Consider the following 21,609-nt stretch of genomic DNA (forward strand, 5'->3'; position numbering starts at 1 on the left):
TAATATTGTTCCCTCGGGTACAGAAGCAAATTCTCACACAGAGAGGATGGCATTTATGTAGCATGGTATCCATGTTATCATCATCACTTTCACTCTCATATTTCTTGAATAATTTCTATGTACTTGGCACTGAAAATGTGATTTATATTAGTTAGCTTGTGTACCATATGGGGTAGATCTGTTATGTTTATCTTACAGATTAGGAAACAAAAGCAAAGTGTATCTGCTGAAGCTTACAATACTAATGAGTTGGGTCTAGGATTTGAATGCATATAGTTTTTCTCCAGGGCCTACAATCTTTCAGGCTATGTAATGGGTTTTATGTATGCTACAGCTGCTATAAAAACAAATGACATAATAGGCTACATTAAAAGAAATAGATGAATCTATGAGGCAACAGGTTCACAGTTTACCTTACAGTAACCCAAGTAATTTGCTGCAGAGCCAGGTTTGAACTAGGATTTGCCATCATTCTAATCATGCTTCTGATCATTGTTTTGCTGCCACAAATGCAATGCCATCTCCAACATAGCTAGAGTCAATTTAATGCCTTTCCATATCACAGGATTCTTACATCAATCAGAGACTTTAGAGGAATACATTTATAGGATTCATTTAGAATTACTATTCTAGTACAAGCAACCTTAATCTACCCTAGAGTGTATACTTTCTAAAGTATAATGGGGGTTTGTTGAAGGTCTTCCCGCCACAGAAGTAGACCAAAGTTTGAATATTATCCACTGAGAGCCCATGCCCAGTATAAGAAATTTATTCAGAGGATTTATACTTACAAGCATGGCTTACCACTGTTATGTCAAAATATGCATAATTAAGAGCATCTAGAAAAATTGTCCATTTTAAATTTTAATTTGAAAGAATTATTAATAATAACAATATCCAAGAGCATTAACTTGTTGGTATCATTCTTAACAGTAAAGCCTAGTTACAAAAGTTTGGCATCAAAATGCAAAAAAAAAAAAAAAAAAAATTCTAATGGCCGGGCGTGGTGGCTCACACCTGTAATCCCAGCACTTTGGGAGGCCGAGGCGGGTGGATCACGAGGTCAACAGATCGAAACCATCCTGGTCAACATGGTGAAACCCCGTCTCTATTAAAAATACAAAAAATTAGCTGGGCATGGTGGCGTGTGCCTGTAATCCCAGCTACTCAGGAGGCTGAGGCAGGAGAATTGCCCGAACCCAGGAGGCAGAGATTGCGGTGAGCCAAGATCACGCCATTGACTCCAGCCTGGGTAACAAGAGCGAAACTCTGTCTCAAAAAATAAATAAATAAATAAATAAAATTCTAAAATAGTCTTTTATTATTCCTCATAAAATTTTGCATGTTTAACACATGTGGTATCAAACTGGATTAGATAAAGAAAGCCTTCAGTGAAATCATTCCAAAGAGAGTTTTTGTAGAAGCCAAAGTAGCAACATCTTGCTAGATCTCACCATTGAGATCTAGCTGTGCTTCATTATGTACCAAGTGTAGCAGCACAGTCAGTCAGTATGCTTAGAATGTCAGTTTCTCCTTCAAAATCTGTCATTATTGAGAAATAAAATACAATATGCTATCTACAAATAAAAATGATAAAGAGACATAAGTGAAATATTTAATACTATAGGTAATAAAGATAAATGAAAACAATTCACTGGTCAGAGATTGTTCAAAGCCAAGAAATCTTGGGAGCGAACCTGTGGCATGCCCACAAAGAAACTCCAGAATGTGAGTAAAAACTGTAAGTATTCTTCATTAGAGTGAAAAAAAAACACATGATTATATGATATATTAGTTTGCTTTCATGGTACTGATAAAGACATACCCGAAACTGGGAATGAAAAGAGGTTTAATTGGACTTGCAGTTTCACATGGCTGGGGAGACCTCACAATCATGATGGGAGACAAGAGACAGTTTTCACATGGCATCAGCAAGAGAAAAATAAGGAACAAGCAAACTCAGAAACCCGTGATAAACCGATCAGATCGTGTGAGACTTATTCACTATCAAGAGAATAGCACAGGTAAAATAAGCCCACATGATTCAATTACCTCCCCCCTGGGTCCCTTCTACAACACAAGGGAATTCTGGAAGACAAAATTCAAGTTGAGATTTGGGTGGGGACACCACCAAAGCATATCATTCTGTTTCCGGCCCCTCAATCTCAATTCTTAACTTCTGTGCACCTGCAGGCTCCACACCATGTGGAAGCTTCCAAGGCTTGGGGATTCCTCCTCTGTAACTACAGCATGAGCTCTATATTGGCCCCTTTCAGCCATGGCTGGAGCAGCTGGGACACAGGGCACCAAGTCCCTAAGCTGCACACAGCTTGGGGACCCTGGGTTCAACTCATGAAACCACTTTTTCCTCCTGGGCCTCCAGGCCTGTGATGGGAAGGGCTGCCATAAAGGTCTCTGACATGGCCTAGAGACATTTTCCCTATGGTCTTGGGCATTGACATTATGCTCCTTGCCTAATAATAATCAGGCTCCTCAAAAAAATATGTATATTTTTTTCTACTACTACATCAGGCTTCTACAAAGTTTCTGAACTTTTATGCTGTTTCCCTTTTAAAATGGAATGTTTTAACAGCACTCAAGTCATCCTTAGAATTGCTTTGGTGTTTAGAAATTTCTTCCACCAGATACCCTAAAACATCTCTCTCAAGTTCAAAGTTCTACGAATTTCTAAGACAGGGACAAAATGCCACCAGTCTCTTTGCTAAAACATAACAAGAGTTACCGTTGCTCCTGTTACCAACAAGTTCCTCATCTCCATCTGGGACCACCTTAGCCTGGACTTTATTGTTCATATCACTATCAACATTTTTGACAAATTCTTTCAACAAGTCTTTAGGAGGTTCTAAACTTTCCCACATTTTCCTGTCTTCTTCTGAGCCTTCCAAACCATTCCAATCTGCCTATTACCCAGTTCCAAAGTCACTTCGTCATTTTCAGATATCTTTTCAGCAATGCCCTACACTACTGGAACCGATTTACTGTATTAGTTCATTTTCAAACTGCCTATAAAGACACACCCCAAACTAGAAACAAAAAGAGGTTCTATAGGACTTACAGTTCCACATGGCTGAGGAGGCTTCAGAATGATGGCAGGAGGCAAAATGCACTTCTTACATGGTGGCGGCCAGAGAAAAATTACAAAGAAGCAAATATGGAATCACCTGATAAATCCATCAGATCTTGTGAGACTTACTCACTATCCACAAGAACAGTACAGGAAAAACCAGCCCCCATGATTCAGTTACCTCCCACTGTGTCCCTCCCACAACACAAGGAAACTGTAGGAGTTACAACTCAAGCTGATTGGGTGAAAACCATATTGTGTGTTAACAATGATTTGTTAGACAAGGCTTTTCCCAATAGTCATATTAATATGAGTTTTTTAGAAAAAGTGAATGCTTGAATAAAGTTTTAAACAATACCAAGTATAGAATCAAAAGGCAGAAGAAGAAAATGCAATTTAATATCACAGAAAAATAACTGAAAATAACACTAAAATTATAATTCACTGGCCTGATTTAAATTCTACCACCCCCAGTTAGTAGTGTATAAATAACTATTTGTCCACTTGTAAAATTAGAATTATATATTCCTTACAGTGTTGCAGGGGTTGAATTAGATAATGTATGTAGGCATCTAGCATATAACAATTACATCACAATGAATGAAAGCTTTTGTGAAGCTATGGGATGCTTAAGGGAAACTGCTAAAATAATATTTCTAATAATAAAACATAATTACAGAAATTATATTTATAAACTGACTTATTTTTTTAAAAGTTACTTGCAATAAAAGTCTTTGTTTTGGTATAGAATCCTATGAGTTTTAACACACATAGATTCATGTAACCACTACCACTAACATAATACAGAACAATTTTATCACCCCTAAGGATTTCTTCATGATATGCTTAACCTCGAGCCCTCATCACTGGAAACCACAAAATGTTTCCTTCTCTCTTGATGGAGAAACTGTGGCATTCTAAGCATCCTGATTGACTGTGCTGCTATTCTTGGTACATAGTGTAGCGCATCTAGATCTCAGTGCTGTTAGGCAAGATGTTGCTACTTTGGCTTTCTACAAAACTGTATCATTAAAGCTTTACATTTTTCAGTATATCATGTGGATGGAATCATATAATACCTAACACTCTGAGTCAGTCATCTTCTACCTAGCATAAAACATTTGATGTTTATCCAAGTTGTTGCAATGTGTATGAACAGTTTGTTCCTTTTTAGTTCAGAGAATATTCCGTTATATGTATATGTCAAAATTTATCAATTTAGTCACTAAGGGACATTTACATTGTTTCTAGATTTTAGTGGTTACAATTAATGCTGCTAAAAGCATTTATGTACAGTATAGTTTTTTTCAATGTCCACATTACTGATAATTTGGTCTGGATAACTCTTTGCTGTGGGGAACTGTTTCTTGGTGCACTAGCAGCATCCCTGTCTTGTATACACTAGATGCCAGTAACACCCTCCTCTCAAGCTGGGAAAACCAAAAATGTTTCCAGACAATCTCTCATTGGGTAAAAATTACCCCCAGATGTTCAGGTTTTTGTGTGAACATATATTTTGCATTCTTTAGAATAAATACTTATAAATGTGATTATTGAGACATATGAGAATTCTATTTTTAACTTTGTAATTAACTTTCAAACTGTTTTCTAGCATCTGTAGCATTTGTATTCCTCTAGTAAAGCAATGCAGGAGCGGTTCAGTTATTCTTCATTCTTACAGTCCTTGTTGTCAGAACTCTTTTTGTTTTTTTCTCTGCTTTCTATATGTGACAAATGCCAATATTTTTATAGTAACCACATGAATAAGTTTTTAATGGTGTCAAAATATGATATTAATTTTCCTACTGGCTAATGATGTTGAACATTTTTTTATGTGCTTATTTTACAACCAGATATTTTCTTTAATTAAATGACTATTCAAATATTTGGCTAATTTCTATTGGGGTGTTTGTTTTCCTAAAGATAATTCTTTTGTATTCTTTATATATTCTGGGTACAATTCCTTTTTCAAATATGTCATTTGTAAATATTTTCTATTACTTTCTCTTTTCTTTTTTCTTTTTTTTTTTTGACATGGAGTTTTGCTCTTGTTACCCAGGCTGGAGTGCAATGGCATGATCTCAGCTCACTGCAATGTCTGCCTTCCAGATTCAAGGGATTCCCCAGCCTCAGCCTCCCAAGTAGCTGGGATTACAAGTGTGTGCCACCACACCCAGCTAACTTTGTATTTTCAGTAGACAGGGTTTCACCATGTTGGCCAGGGTGGTCTCGAACTCCTGAAGTCACGTGATCCACTAGCCTTGGCCTCCCAAAGTGCTGGGATTACAGGCATGAGCCACCATGTCCAGTCTACTTTTGCCTTTCTTCTCACTTTCCATAGAATATCCTTTAGAGAACTGATAAAGTCTAATTTATCTTCTTTTTTATTTTATGGATAATGCTTTTGATTTTGCATTTATGAACTATCTGCTTATCCAATGTTATAAAGAACATTATCTACATTTTCTTCAGTGTTCTACATTTACAGTTAAATCTATCAACCATTTAAAGTTAATTTTCTGTATATGACATTACAGGTTCATTACTTTTGTATGTGAAAGTCCAAACATCGGCCGGGCATGGTGGCTCACACCTATAATCCCAGCACTTCGGGAGACTGAGGCGGGTGGATCACAAGGTCAAGAGATGGAGACCATCCTGTCAACAAGGTGAAACCCCGTCTCTACTAAAAATACAAAAATTAGCTGGGCATGGTTGTGCATGCCTGTAATCCCAGCTACTTGGGAGTCTAAGGCAGGAGAATTGCTGGAACCCAGGAGGCGGAGGTTGTGGTGAGCCGAGATCGTGCCATTGCACTCTAACCTGGGTAACTACAGCGAAACTCCGTCTCAAAGAAAAAGAAAAAGAAAGTCCAAGCATCCCAGAACCATTTGTTGAAAACTTTGCTCTTCTCCATTGAATTGTCTTTGCACATTGTCAAAAACAATTGGCCATATGTGAAGGTCTGTGTACTGTTCAATAGGTCTACATAGTTTATTCTGTCAATACTACACTGTCTTCATTACTGTAGCATCATAATATGTCTTAATATCATGTAGCTCCTCCAACTTTATTGTAATTTTAAAAATTGTTTTGACAATTCAGATTTTTTAGATTTCCATATAAATTTTGAAATAAAGTTTATGTATCTACAAGGAATTCTGTTAAGATTTTGACTGGGATTCCATTAACTCCATACATCATTTTGGAGAGAACTGATCTTACTGTATCTTTCAGTCTTTTTACAAAGTTACACTATTCTTCATTTATTTACATCCTCTCGGATTTCTGTCATCAGTGTTTGTAGCTTTCCCTATACATATTTTGCAAGTATTTTGCTAGATTAGTATCTAATTATTTTATTTGGAATGGGAAGCATATTGTAAAGTGTATTTTTTTCTTTCAAGTTTCAGTTTCTAATTCTTAATTTTGATGTATGATAGTTTTTTGTTTCTTGGCCTTTCTAAACTTACTTTTGAACTTTTAAAGTTATTTAGTGTATTCATTGGTGTATTTTACATACAAAATTATTGTATTTTCAAATTAGGGCAGTTTATTTTCCTTAACAATTAGAATACATTTTATTTATTTATTTTTTACCTTAGTATACTTTCTAGAACTTGCAGCACAATAATAAATAGGAGTAGTCCAGAGTGGCCATACTTACCTGGATCACAGGGGAAAGTGCTCAGTCTTCCACTGCATAATGGTGTCTGAAAAAAAAAGTAGATATTTTTCTACTCATAGTGTTCTTCAATTTTTTAAATAATAAACGGATACTAAATTTTGTCAAAAGCTTTATTCTGCAGCTATTAATATAATCATATTTTTTCTTATTTAGTCTATTAATATAGTGGAAACCAATTATTGGTTTTCAATATTGAATTAGCATTGATTTCCTGGTGTAAAACTATTTTGCTACGACCTGTCATACTCTTTATATATTGCAGTATTCCATTTTATAATATGTGTTGAAGTTGCTCACACTCATTTAACATATGAGGGATACTGGCCTGTAGTTTTCTTTTACTTTATTGTCATTTTCTGGTCTTGGTATCAGAGTAATGCTGGCCTCACACAATGAGCATGGAAGTATTTCTTTTTCTTCTGCTATTATAAAAGATAATATAGAACTGATATTAATTATTCTGTAAATGGTTGATATAAATGGTTGATAAAAATTCTCCAGCAAATCCATTTTCTTCTGAAGTGTTTTCTTTTGTTTGAAAATTTTTTTAACTAAAAACTTTATTTAAAAAATATAGAATTATTTAGATTATTAACTTATTTTTTATTAAATTTTATTGGTTTGTGTCTTTCAAGGTACTGGTACATTTCATCTGGGTAGTGGAACGAATGTGCACAGAGTCGTTCAAGTTCTTTTGTTATTATCCCTTTACCATCTATGTTGATATTATTTCTTTTGTTGTCCATGTGCCTTCTTTCTTTTCTTATTGGAGAAACTGTCAAGAGGTGTATCAGTATTATTGATGCTTTAAAACATAGTTTTGGCTTCATAAATTTTTCTTTTGATTTTCTGTTCTTAATTTTAGTGATTTCTGATTTTATCTTTCTCATATCCTTCTTTCTGCTTGCTTTGGTATTGGCTTTTACGTCCTGTTGTGTCTTAGATTGTCTCTTAAATTACCAATTTGATATCTTGTTTTTCTAATATAAGCACATAGTGCTCTACATTTCCATCTCTGTAATATTTAGCTGTATCTCATATGTTTTAATATATTCTATTTGTATTTTCAAAATATTTCTAGTTTCCTTCAAGACGTATTCTTTGATATATGGATTATTTAGTTCTGTGTTAATTTCCAAATAGATGTGGACTGTCCAGACATCCTGTTATTGATTTTTAGTTTAATTTCCATATGATCAAAGAATACATTTGGAATAAATCCAATTATTTTATATTTATTAGCATGTATTTTATGACCTAAGATGTGGTCTATACTGCTGAATGTTTTATGCGCACTTTGTGTTAATGTGTATTCTGTTTTGCTGACTGGAGTATTTTAGAAATGTCAATTAATTCATCCTTGCTATTTTTTTTCTGCTTATTCTATAGATTATTGATAGGTAAGTGTTGGTCTTCAAATATAGTTGAAAATTTATCTCTTTATCTTTCCAGTCTATCAGCTTTTGCTTTATATATTTAGGAACTTTAAGTATATAAATTTAGAATTATTATATCTTCTTAGTGAATTGACTTTATCACTTTATAAATTTCCTCTTTGTTCCAGATAATCTCTTGATTTTAAAATTTGCTTTGTTTGATATTACTAAAGACACTTGAGCTTTATTTTCAAAGGGCTAGTGACATGGTATTTTCTTTACCATCATTTTTTAATCAATATGTTTTAAGTGCATTGCTTATAAATAGTAGAAAAGAGGGTATTTTAAAACATAAAATTAAGATGACTTTTCTTTATATATTGTATGCATAGACCATTTATTTACCTCCAATGTTATTATTGATAAATTAGATCTGGGTCTACCTTTTTATTATTAGTTTTCTTTGGGGTCCTTCTTTTATATTTCTGCTCCTCTGTGTTTCATTTTTAAATTCTGTTTGTTTGATTTTTAATGTTTTTTAAAATTCCGTTTTGTCAATTGTAGTTAAATACAGTTGCAGCTTTAGAGATTAAAACACAAATGCAAAACCTTTCCCAAACAACTTAGAGTTACTTTTTTCTACTTCTTATGACTAAACACAGTTTTTTACCCTCTTGCCTTTTTGATGTGACATCTACTTACATTGAAACTCCCATCAGAAACTGTTATAATTTTAGCTTTCAACAGCCATACATAGTTTAATAAATTTAAGAGGCAAAAATATACTAACCAGGTTTCATTCTATTATTTAATCTGACAATATCTTTATTTTGGGTTTATTCCAGAAAGATATTTTTATTAGATGTAGGATTAAGATAACATTTCTTTTCCGTCAGTGACTTAAATATGTTATTCAACTGTCTTCAATCTTCATGGATTCTTTTGGATAATCTGAAGTAATATGAATTGTTGTTTCCTTATATGGTATATTCCACTTTTATACTGGATGCTTCACAAAGATGTATTTTAATCTTTGGTTTCAAATAGTCTGACTTAGTGTTTGGGTGTAAATTTTTTGAATTTATCCTGTTAAGTTCACTGAGTTTGTCGGATTTTCCAACTTGTTTTACCTCAAATTTGCAGTTTGGGTGCACACCTATCTCTTTTTCTCTCTTCTGACAGTCCAGCGACACCAAGGTAAGACTTTTTGATATCATTTGTTAGTTACCTGAGACTGTGTTTGTATCTTTCACAGTTTTTAGTTTCTCTGTTACTTAGGTTGGGTAATATGCTGATCTGCCTAGAAGACCACGTTTGATGTTTGATCACTACTACCACATCTGCCTTGCATAAGGTGTGGAAAGTAAAAAAGACTGCCCTATGAGGCAGTCTCCACTAAGCCAGTGATAAAGGGGTGTTGCCTCATTTTTTTTTAATGCTCTTTTTTTTTTCACAAGGTGGTTTAAGAGTAGAACATGTAATTCTTACAAGGACAGCCAGATTGCAGTTGAGAGCTATCTATAGATTTATGGTAGTTCTAAAGGAAACCTCACAGATAGAGGCACTGAAGGGGAAAACTTCCTAGTGAAAGAAAATGATTCTCTTACTGAAATGTGAGAATAGAAATCTTGGATCAGGAAGGAGTGAATCAGGTGAAGGATAAATTTTCAGTAGGCATTTTGTGTACAACTTATCAACATAAGAAGGAAAACTATTAGGGTAGAATTGAGGACCTTTTCAAATATGTAAAAACAATAAACATTCCATTTGTAAGATTAGTAACATATTTTAAAGCCATTATTTCTTACCTAAATAAAACCAAATATGAAGCAGAGGAAAACAGATTTATATTGTCTTTTAAGAAAATATTTTATAGAAATTATAATGTGGGAAACAAGCTATATTGTGAAGTGAAAAGTTTCCCATCCTGAATGTTTTAAGATGGTCCAGCAGAAAATGGGCAACCACCTTGCAAGAATTGCACAGAGGGCACTTCCACCCAGAGTTGAGAAGTTAGTAGATGGTCAAACATCCCTTTCAATTCTAAACAGCTAGAGTGATTTTAGTTACCCAAACAAAATCATTTACAAAAGGATAAAACCCAGAACAAAAGTAATGACTCAGAAAAAAATTTAAAATACTTGGTAAAAATAAATCTTTAACACATTGTTTTATTTATTTTCAAACTTCCGATCTGAAAATTTTCACCACTGAATCCCCTAAGTTAAACACATACAGTATCATCTCTTACAAGCCAATCTGTTTCATTTGGTTTATGAGTAATAAATAACAGAATGTCTAGTAGGTTAAATTTAAGAAATAATAGCCTCCATAATAGGTAGAGATAAATGTATTGATAAATACATTTAACTTAAAATTGTTAAGTTATATGAGAGTTAACAGAAGAGACTGCCACAATTTTTAATAAATATCTAACGTTTTTAAAAAGCATATGCATTAATCTTTTTATTTTTACTTGATTGGCAAATAAACAAAAATGAGTAATTTGATTTTCTTATCTATGTAAACTGTCCTCATTTTTTAAGTCAAGGATTTTTAAGAAATACCAATGTGTACCCTTAGTATTTCCATGGCCTCAGTCTCTAAGGAAAACACAACAAAAGATTATTTACACTTAGTTATTATCAATAACTAAGACTTATTGGTCAGCTAATATGTGCCAGATGCTCTGATAGGCACTAGGTTATAAAATAAGGTTATAGTCACTATTCTGAAGGAAACTTCAATCTAAGTAGATATACAAGCATGAGGGTAGTCACAATAACAGCTATTTGGGAATTTTTAATATGTGGATTACACTTTCCTAAAGTATTTTTATGTATTTATATATTTGAGATTATAACAGTACTCTGAGATAGGCCCTGCTGATGTAAGCTGATTAAGTCTCACAGACATGTTGCAATAATATTATAATCCTTATCTTCTGCAGAGGGTGAGTGCTCATATAAATTCCTAGTAAGCACAATGAAGGGGCATATGTCAGATTCTGTGTTTATCACTTTTTGGCATTCTGTTCTCTGTGGAAAAGAGAGAGATTGGCATACTTTAAAAAGCTGAATTTTCTGCTCTACTGTGTAACTGGCATTCCATACATGATTTAGGATATACCAATAATATTGCTTATACATGCCTCAAAAAGTACTAAATTATTTGGAGAGAGAGGCAGAGTGCAGAAAATGTCTATTTTGATGATATAGATCAACAAGCTGTGAAGTTTCAGAGCTGATCACTTCTCAATAAAGCACTTGACCCTGATTTGACAGCCACCCCGTTCCGGCAGAGGTGGCTTGTTCTGGAACTAGTGGCCACAGCAGCAGTTTCTTGGGTCTGCAAATCATGGTACAGGTAGCAGCTCCCTTGGCTTTGTTGTGCTGCAATTTGGGGAAGTTTTCCTGGAAGTTTAGCTAAGAGTCCTTTTCGTCAGTCTCCCTGGAAAACACTGTGAGCTCTTCCTAAAAATATTGTAAGCTGTCGATCACACTTCATAAATTCTTTTTTGCTTAAACTATGGTTATAAATTTGTTTGATACAGCTGCCACTGCAGTATCCATTTTTAGTCCTGCCATAAATTGTTTAAAATGGTCATATCCCATCACCTTTGGCTTAGTTAAAATGAACCTTCCCTGTGGGTGTGTTTGTGGGATAGCCTGCGTATTCCTTGTCTCACTGACCTGAAACCCAACACACCCCACAGCCACTGACCATGATAAAACCATAGTCATGGAAATGTTTCTCCTTCCACATGTGTTTTTTAAACTACCCAGTCCTCACCTCTTGTGGGAAAGCCTAAATAATAATGTTCATGGACTTTAATAAAGGCATAGTCCCACGGGTTCTTTCTCTCTTGCTCCCTGCCTGCTGCTTGAGCTTCAAGCTGCCTCCAGACTTTTCATGCCTCACCTCCCCATTGACACCATTAACCTCTCCGAGATCTATAAATAATACATTGCTTTCTGGTTGGTGCATTTCTGTTTCATCTCTTCATTGTATCTCACCTGACTGACACAGCTGATCGTAACCTTCCCTCTGTCAGGGTTCTCCTAGAGAGGAGCTCTCTTGGCTTACGGTGCCTCATAACAGACAGCCCTCAAGACAAAATGAGAAAAAAAACCATCACAATAAAAATCACAACTATCTAGAATGTTTCTAATGTCTGTGTGTATAATTTTTGACTAATTTGGAGCACTCTGTCCAGCCTGAGGGCAAGGGAATAGGATAAAGTAAGGACCTTGGAAGAAATAACATCTGTGGTGATCTTGAAGAAAGAGTTCAAGAAAAGGAGGGTAACAAGTCATCTGTGAAGTAACAGTTTGCAATAGATTTAGATGCATCAGAAAGTATCACATCCAGAGGACCACAAGTACTGGAATATTCGCTATTGACATATGATTGCCTTGAAGTTTCATTTGTGACACACAATTTCTCCTGAAAAGTTTATGCAAAATATCTGTATCACTTAAAGCTTTCTGAGTTCTTCTGGTATCAAAAGACTCAACAATAGAATCTGATTAGTGTAATTATAGCTCGTTACCTGTATGATTAAGGACACATCTGTTTGAAAAAAGCATCTATAAAAAGAATGTAATCTGAGGTCAAATTTCTTTGATCGTTGTTCTAGTTTTTTTTTTTTTTTTTTTTTTTTTTTGCCATAAATTCTCATTATATACTTTGTAGGTTATCAGTGAAATCAATGGTTTGGCAAAAGAGATTTTTTTTTTTTTTTTGGTCAACATGTATAGGCCCACACTGAAGTTTATTCAATTCTGTCCCCTCTTTTAGAATGACGATTTGCTGCCAAATTTTACTCTCAGAGTTCAACACCCTACTCCCCATCTACTTACCTTCCTAACCTCTGGGTCTGACACATCCAACTATACATTACCCTAATATCCCACTCTATTCCACATTATGGAAAATGTAGTCCAAAGGGTTAAACAACTTGCTCCAGTTTGTAAAGACTTAAAACCAGAAAGATTGGCCGTACTCCAGACCCCTGCCTTGACTACTAAGTTTAGCTGCCGTATTATCACCCAGAAAGAAACTATCTGAAGAAAGCTGAAGATCCTTAAAAAGAAGCACTGTGAATAGATGTATTAGTAGCTAATCTAAATTAAAATGTTTTCCTCTATGAAATTGTGGTTCAGCAAGAGATACATCTTTTCCAATCAAGATTATGTCTGATCATTAGATTCAGCATTATAAACAAATAGAATTATATAAATCTCTGCATGAACTTTCTTATTAATAATAGTCTTTTTTGAAATAAGATGGGAGGAAAAGGCAAACAAGAGCAAAGTAATTGTTAGACAGAAAAAATCTAGGTGGAGAAACCAAGTTTACCAGTTTTCTGCCTGATAATTTTTGAAAATGAAAATATGGAATGACTAGTCTTTTATTTGCCACTTTCATTCAATTTCAAAAGTAATTTTTGTTTTAAATAACTTGCTATAATATTAAACTCAATAAACACAGATCAGTTTTTTAATAGCTTAAAAGAAGCGGTAATAATGCATCTTAGTATCATTCTGGAATAATTCTTCAAATATATACTTTTAAATTCTTTTTTTCAGTTAATGTAACCAAGGCAAAACTCTTCTCAGGGGAAGATATATTACTATGGTAAGTCTGTTTTAGAATATGGTTAAAATTTACATGTTTTAGAGTATATTAAAAAAACAGTCTTTTAAAATACAGTATCTTTGAAAATCACTATCAAAGTAGAAGTTGGGCTAGGCTAACAGCATGATTCCAGACGTTATGTCTCATAAGCTTGATTCTATGATAACGTAAACCCAGAGCTCTTCCAGCTCCTGGCAAACCAAGAGGTACACATATTGACTTGTCACATTTCAGGTCATTGATAGGACCGCATTTGCAAGTGGATGGGGTCTTCTGAGAACTTCTGTTGACATGCACATACTGCCTTTCGGTAGCATGTGAACTGGATCCAGATCTGAAGACTTTTTCTCTGGTCAGCCCACTCCTTACACCAAGTGGGATTAAAAAGCATTTCTGTGTCCCTTAGACAAGTGTTGTGAACATATCTCCTAGGCCTTAGCAAATAAGGAGTCATTGTTGTCTGATGTTTCTAATGTATAACTATAAAAAAGAATTAGGTATGAAGATAAGTTTGCTTCCTTGTGATATGTATATTTGTGTTGTTAAACACAATGGCTTAGAACATATGTTTTGAAGGTCAAACCTTTCTTTAAAAATGAAAATGCTGAAGTAATTTTACCTATTTCATTCAGTTGCTGCCAGTTAACTAGCTCATGAAAAAATTAAATAACACCTACAAATTCACAACTGCTTAATTTAGTAAAACGATATAAACCTTCCTACTCATGGGTTGTGTTTCCTGTGAAGCCGTTCACACCCTGAAACTAGCCACACAGCAAGTCACATTATATACAGAGCTATCATTTCAGGTTATTACTGTGCCATATTACCTCATCGAATATCAAGAAAATCCTGACAGGCCCATGATATAAGTTAAAACAAACGAGAACTCTTAATCTCATCAAGAAAATTAAGAGTTGTCATGACCATTTTGTCTTAAATTGCAGTATTTTCTTGAGCCACTCTGCAGTGTTTCCTTTTGTTCACACAGGAGGCCATCAATGGCTATTCATAATTGTTATCTTTAAATAAAAACTCTATTCTGATGTAATGATGTGCTACATTTTTATAAGACAATGCTATAAACTCAAAATGACTCTTCTCTTTAAACTATAATTAAGTAGTGTACTCTTTAACATGACAATGAAATCCAGTGATTATGGCAAAAATCACTGGGAAGTACTGAAATATGCACAACTTTAATTTGTAGGACCAGTTTTTCCTCATAAATATTGGAAACTGCACTAACATCTCCGTTTTTATCCTCTAGAGGGCTAAACATTCTATTCCTTTGAGGAGCAGAAATGTAGCTGGTTTCCAACTGGAAGGAGCTAGTGAAGCCTTTAGCAACAATGTCAGAACAACAAATTTATTCACCTTATGAAAGTTCCTCAGGGAATGGTACATAGTTTGGGAGAAAAAGATATTTCATTTTATATACATAACAAAGTAAATTAAATACATAAAATAAACAAACATATTGTATTTTCAAAACCAAACAAGTATGTCTAGTGGTAAACACATTTGTTTTTAGTATTTTGAGAGACTCTTACCTAGCCTTGAATACGGGCAAACCTGTAGAGTTTCCCCAACTATTACCACCACTACCTCTGGCATGCTGGTAATAAACACCACAAAACATGTCATTAGGAAACCTTCAATGAAATTACATCTCTATCATGTACTCTAAGAATGTATTATGAGTTTTTTATTAATAGAGATGGTATTCAAGATTTTGCCATTCATGAATCATATGCTGGACAACAAGGCTGACCAACTCACTAACTTCTATCTTCCAGTCCAAGATAGTTGAGTAACATTGAGTAACATTGAAACTACAGTGACGTCTAGCAGCAAACATAGTCAACATGATATATATTATATGAGAATCCTATAAATGCCCCAAATGTAATTAATTCAAGGATCCCAGCCTTTTCTCAAGGTGACAAGTATAGTTTTATTCATCAAATACTTCCTTAAATAAGCATCGCTAATAAATTAAAGAAATCATGTTTGATTTCCACCTCCCAAACTGTGACTTGTTTTAAACATTCAAATAAGAGTGCAATGAATGACTTTGATGTTAAGCTCTATTTTTAAAACAGCTGCTGTTGTATTATTGAATCTATGTGCACTGCAGATTAGCTTTAATATGGTGCATGTTAAAAAATAAAAGATGATTTTCTGCTAGCATAGTTAAATAGCTACTTCTAAAATGTAATTTATTTCATCCACATGGCCTGGAAATAAACAAGTCTGATATTTTACTTTAGAGAAATATGATAAAATTGGAATTGCAAATTTGCATTTATAATTTTATGTGAAAAAAATCATTTCCTGACTATAAATGGACAGATATTTTAAAATATTCTAAGAATTTTATTCCATATCATAAATGTGGCACAACTATTTCTTTCTTCAAACAACATTAGAATTTGATCCATATAAATTGCCTACAGACTGTGAAGTTTCCTTGGTTTAGATTTTGCTTTACTACAGATTTTGTTTTTTCTTTTCTTTTCTTTCTTTTCCTTTCATTTATTTATTTATTTATGTATTTATTATTTATTTATTTAGAGACAGAGTCTAGCTCTGTTGTCACCCCAGGTTGGAATGCGGTGGCATAATCTCAGCTCACTGCAACTTTTGCCTCCTGGATTCAAGTGATTCTCCTGTCAGCTTCCCAAGTAGCTGAGATTACACGCACCTGCCACCATCATTATCCCGGCCAGTTTTTGCATTCTTTTTTTCAGTAGAGACAAGGTTTAGCCATTTTGGCCAGGCTGGTCTGGAACTCCTGACCTCAAGTGATCCACCAGCCTCGGCCTCCCAAAGTGTTGGGATTATTGGCGTGAGCCATCGCACACAACCCAGACGCTTCTTCTAATTAATGCAGGAATCTAACTCCCCAAGGGCTTTAGTGAAGCAAAATAAGTTTGGAGAGGATCTCCAGGTTTGTGCCAGTAGCCTCCATTAGGATCTCAACATTGACAGCTTCTCTTGTGTTATAGCAAATTAGGCTTTGCTAACACTAAGGTTTATGTGTTACATTAAAATATTTTTAAATTATTGCCATTACAAGAAAAAAAAATAGAAAACAATTTTTCCTATCTGGAAGCAAATATGAAAGTTTCTTCAGTTCTACATGATGTGGAAAAATATATTTTATTTTCTAAACTTTGCCAAGCTATCATAGATGTAACTGCCAATACAAAGAAATGAAAAGGAAAGTAGAAGCATGCCAAATGATGAAACATGTGTTGATATTTTTTATTCTGTTGAGAAGTGTGATGGGTGATGAAAAGAAAGCCTCTTTCTGCCTCCATTAAAAATATTAAACCGTAGCAAGTTTATATAAAGTTTAGTTTATATAGTGGAGGTTCTCCCGCTTTTTAGAATATGTCAAGTGCAAATTATGCATTTTTTGGAGAGTAAAAACTCATTTGAAATTAGTTGAGAAAGAAGAAATGAAACGTCACAGACTCCATAGCAGTTCTTAAAGTTTTACACTGTCTATAGACTAAGGCTGTCAGCACAGCAAGGTCAATTCTTTATCTTTGATGTGTTAGTGAAGATCTTCAAAATCCATCTGCATAGATGATAAACACAACAGATTACTGTGAGAATACAAAAGAGCTTTTGGAAGGAAACGGATGGAGGAAGGAAAAGTGAAACAAACATATAAAACATATTAAAAATAGATAAAACTCCATTACCAAAAAAAATGTTTAGCAGGGAGAAAGAGTAGGTTGAAAACATTTAGATTTAATAATTGTGATTATTTACTAATAGCTAATCATGTAAGCCCTTTAAATGGGTCAGGAATTCTGTTATGAACTTTACATTTACTAACTGATTTTTTCTCACCACAGACAAAGTAAGTTGCATACAGATTATTCAGCTATTACGTAGTAGAACTAGAATTCACATCCAAGCAGTGCTACAGTTACAATCATTAGAATAGACCACATCTCAAATTTATGGGTCATTGTGTGTGGCAAGCACTGGATAACTACACGTGTCTACCTTATAACAACTTTGGGAAGTATGCCTTTATCTCTGTCTTATAGATGAGAAACTAGGGCTTAGAAAAGAAAGCCCAAAATTTCAGTAAGCTTGACAGGATTTCAGAGTCTGATTTTCTTCTTATTGCATTCTTAAAAAAAATGAAAGATTATTTTATATTGGTTGTTGTCTGATATAGAATATAAGAGAAGAACTCGTTGTCATCTATGTATTTTCTGTCACCACCAAGTAAGAATTTATTATTAAAAAGATATCCTGTGACTAATGGAAAGAATACAGACTTTAAAACCACATCTCAGTTTTGCCATGCTCTGGCTGTGTTTTTCTGAGCATGCTTGCTAACTGTGCTGAGAATCTGTTTCCTTAAGGAGAAAAGATGATTAATATGTTTGTCAGATCACTGCTAAAAAAATTTGATCTCAATTACAAATGTGCTTATCCTACAGAAAGTGCTCAGCTACTTTGAATTTTAATCATTACATTTATTTGTCCTAAGGATGGCTCCAATTTATGGGAGATCCTCACAGAAATAAAGAAGCTTCCAGGAAGAGCATGAAAGCTTAAGACAGACTGGCTGGCTGGTTTTATAGACAGAAATTAGTCTAGTGGAAAAGGAAGCCATTAATATTTTAAAAAGCAAGGCCTATATATAGAAATAATTATAGAGTGTCAATCAGCAGCATTATGTAAATAACAATGTAGCCGGACCTACTGTCATAGCTGAAGAAAAGGTTTTCAATACCTCCATGGCACATGTTTCAAAACACTGCTCCATGCATCAGCTCATTTTCATTAACCTGATGGAGTCTGGTGGCTGGAATTGCCTGCTCTAAAAATTTCAGGAGAACTACTTTTGAATGTGCTATCTGGCAGTTTTTCTTTTGTCCTCTAACCACAACTAAATTATCTTTTCTTAAAATCACCTCTAACTAATAGGCATCAGTGAGTGAGACCCAGATTCAGAATATAATGGGAGCCCACTTGCCAGCAGGGAAACACATTAAAGAAAACCTTCTAATGGCGAGAACCTATTTAAGCTGTGTCTCCCAAGGGAAGTGGTTCAAGGCCCATTGACTAACAAAATTAAAATAAGATTGAACCAAAGGCTGCAGCTTATTCTTTAAGGGATCATTCTACAAAATCAATGACAAATGTAGGTATTGTTTTTCATGGAAGAGTCTTAAATTTCTAGAATTTTAATCTTTTCAATTAAACCACTCAAATATATAACTACAGTTATTGAAATTCTATAAATGCATGAGATCGTTTATATAAATTAATTTATAAATTAGAAATTATCTGATCACATATCCTGATTTTAAAATTATAATACTGTCAAGGTATATAGAAAACTAGCTAGCACAATAATAGAACCTATTTATATATCCAATTATTTGATATTCCTCTTAGTCAGAAAACAGAAAGAAAATGTCATGTCATTTCAGTTAAGTCCAGTGATAAAACACTGTCAAAACGTGTGTTGTTTATGCTGCTTAGAAACTTACAGGCTTTTATCATTTTAATGTCATGTTTTTGCTTGAGAAAATTACTTATTTCTTATTGTTTCGTGCTCATAGATTATTAAACTGACTTGAAGAATTGACATATCTGAAGGTAGACTGAAATCAGGAAGTTATCTCCATTTCCACTTTAGTGGTAATATCATTCAAAAAGTTAAATTGCAAATCCTGAGTGTTATGTGCTACTGGAAACAGCTTAAACCCAGAGCTTTCTTTACAAATACAAGTTGAGAAAAACTGAATGGACAAGAATTATTCTCCATTTTATCTTCCTAGTTTCCTCATCTAACATCATTTGACATCTTTTATATAGTTCTGAATAAAGAAAATTCAATAACAAAGAGCATATAGAGTATTAAATGTTTCTAAAGAATAAAGAATTTCTATTTTCCCATAAATAAGGTGGGTAACATCACATGGAATACAAATACATTTTATAATTGATTAGTTTTCTTAATTTTATGTTGCTTAGTTTGAAGTCTGTAGAATATCTATTGCTTCTGAATCATGTAACAGAAAGTAAAAGCTTTATTTTTTTATAAATCTGAATCACAGAAAGGTACACTATCTAATCATTCTTTCTAATAATCATTCTGATTAACAAATGTGACAATAAAACTTACTTTAATAGGCAGGTAACAGTCCCAACAATAACTGATTATTTTGGTGGAATAATCTCAGACATAAAGAAGAATTTCTCACTTTTTTCAACTAAATAATTTATCATTCAACACCATGGAAAGGTAAAAAATACACAAGCAGTTGTGTATCACCTTATCAGCAATTTTTTAAAATTTTCTTTCTCTTAAGGAAATCATGATGAATATTTAGCAAATAGAAAGCTTGAGATGAATAGAAAGCTTCAGATGAATCTTTGAACTTTAAGATTATTCTAGAACTCCCATTCCTCATTGGAACAAATGAAATGATCTCAGAAAGATGGACATCTAGGAAAAGTAATAATGCCTTCATTTATTAAATGATTTAAGGCTATTCTGCTTCTTCATAATCATACAATATTTATCAATTATAAACCACATCAGTTTAAATAAATATCTGGGAGACTTCTTACATCATCTTTTCCTAATTATGACAGGTAGGTGAGTCACAAGCAGGAAGAAAGAAGACATGGACTAAACAATCCAGAGGGTAAGGAGTATTGAATTCCTGGGACATAAATTAGAAAATAGTATTAATATTACCAAATTAAAAAGTGAGAAGGGAAAACAAAGGGTGATCAGGTCAGAAGAAAACAGCTAATGGAGTCAGATAGATCTAAGTGTAAATGTCTGCTCGGCCACCTATGGTCTAGGTGATTCTCACCACATTAATTCTAGCTTCAGCTTTCCTTGCTGAAAAAAAATGGGTCTAATATTAACATACTCAAAATGTATTTGAGGACTAAACTTTTAACATCACATCACATATAAAGCACCTTACAGATCACAAATGATACATTTGAAAAATATAGTTATATTTGTCTTTTTAATATTTTTGTTTGTTTTAGAGATTGTAGTGGTTTTATAAGATTTTATAACTTTTTAGGACTATCTCTTGTGTATGTTTCTAATTTCAAAAATCATTGCTTTTTATTTATTTATTTATTTATTTGGATCATAAGTATATCTTCCTCCTTGAGGGAATAATATTTGCTACCTTGATCTAAACAACCAACTCATGCTATCTCTCTTCTTTCCTGGCTAAGTAGCTTATATTTTTACTTTCTCAATATAAATGTTATTTCCTCAAGGATCATTTCTCAGATCCTTGATCATTTCTCTTGACATCTACATAAGTTTAATTTCTCTGTCACAGTTCACACAGTAACCTGTGGTTTATTCTCTATACTTAAAGATTTTCATTTATTCATCCAAAGATAGTGGGTGCTTATATTTAAATTATGTTTGTGACTTCAATTTAATGTCACCTCAACCATCATTGCATACTCCTGGAGAGGCTGTTGAGAATATTCCCTTTTATACCTTCACATCTAGTGTGATGAATGCTACACAGGTGGGTTCAATAAACTGTTGAGGATTTATGGATGTTGAATATTTTTATACATATAAAACAAAATTCTAAGATCATCAATGCTATTTTGAATTACTTAAGATCAATATTTTATCTAGCAATTGATAATAGTTATATGATTCAGGTTAAATAATCTAAGGCACAGTTACAATCATAATTTCAACTCAAGTACTTGGCAATTAAACACACAATCTCAGGATTTTTTTAGTCACAGGAAGTTTTTAGCTATAAAAAATCAATAAG

At 33.7% G+C, this 21,609-nt stretch overlaps 1 long non-coding RNA gene across 1 annotated transcript in view; it reads right to left on the minus strand.

Annotated features, from left to right (window-relative positions):
* Positions 1-691: 691 nt before the first annotated feature.
* LOC118145762 (uncharacterized) overlaps positions 692-21,609 on the minus strand; it is a 46,023-nt gene continuing 25,105 nt past the window's right edge. The window contains exons 2-4 of the long non-coding RNA XR_004731180.3: positions 12,166-12,256; positions 6,753-6,798; positions 692-3,130 (exon numbers count right to left, since the gene is read on the minus strand). This is a non-coding gene — a long non-coding RNA (uncharacterized LOC118145762). The remainder of the gene's footprint in view (positions 3,131-6,752; positions 6,799-12,165; positions 12,257-21,609) is intronic.

Source organism: Callithrix jacchus, chromosome 10, assembly GCF_049354715.1.
Source record: "Callithrix jacchus isolate 240 chromosome 10, calJac240_pri, whole genome shotgun sequence".
NCBI classification, from domain to species: Eukaryota; Metazoa; Chordata; class Mammalia; order Primates; family Cebidae; genus Callithrix; species Callithrix jacchus.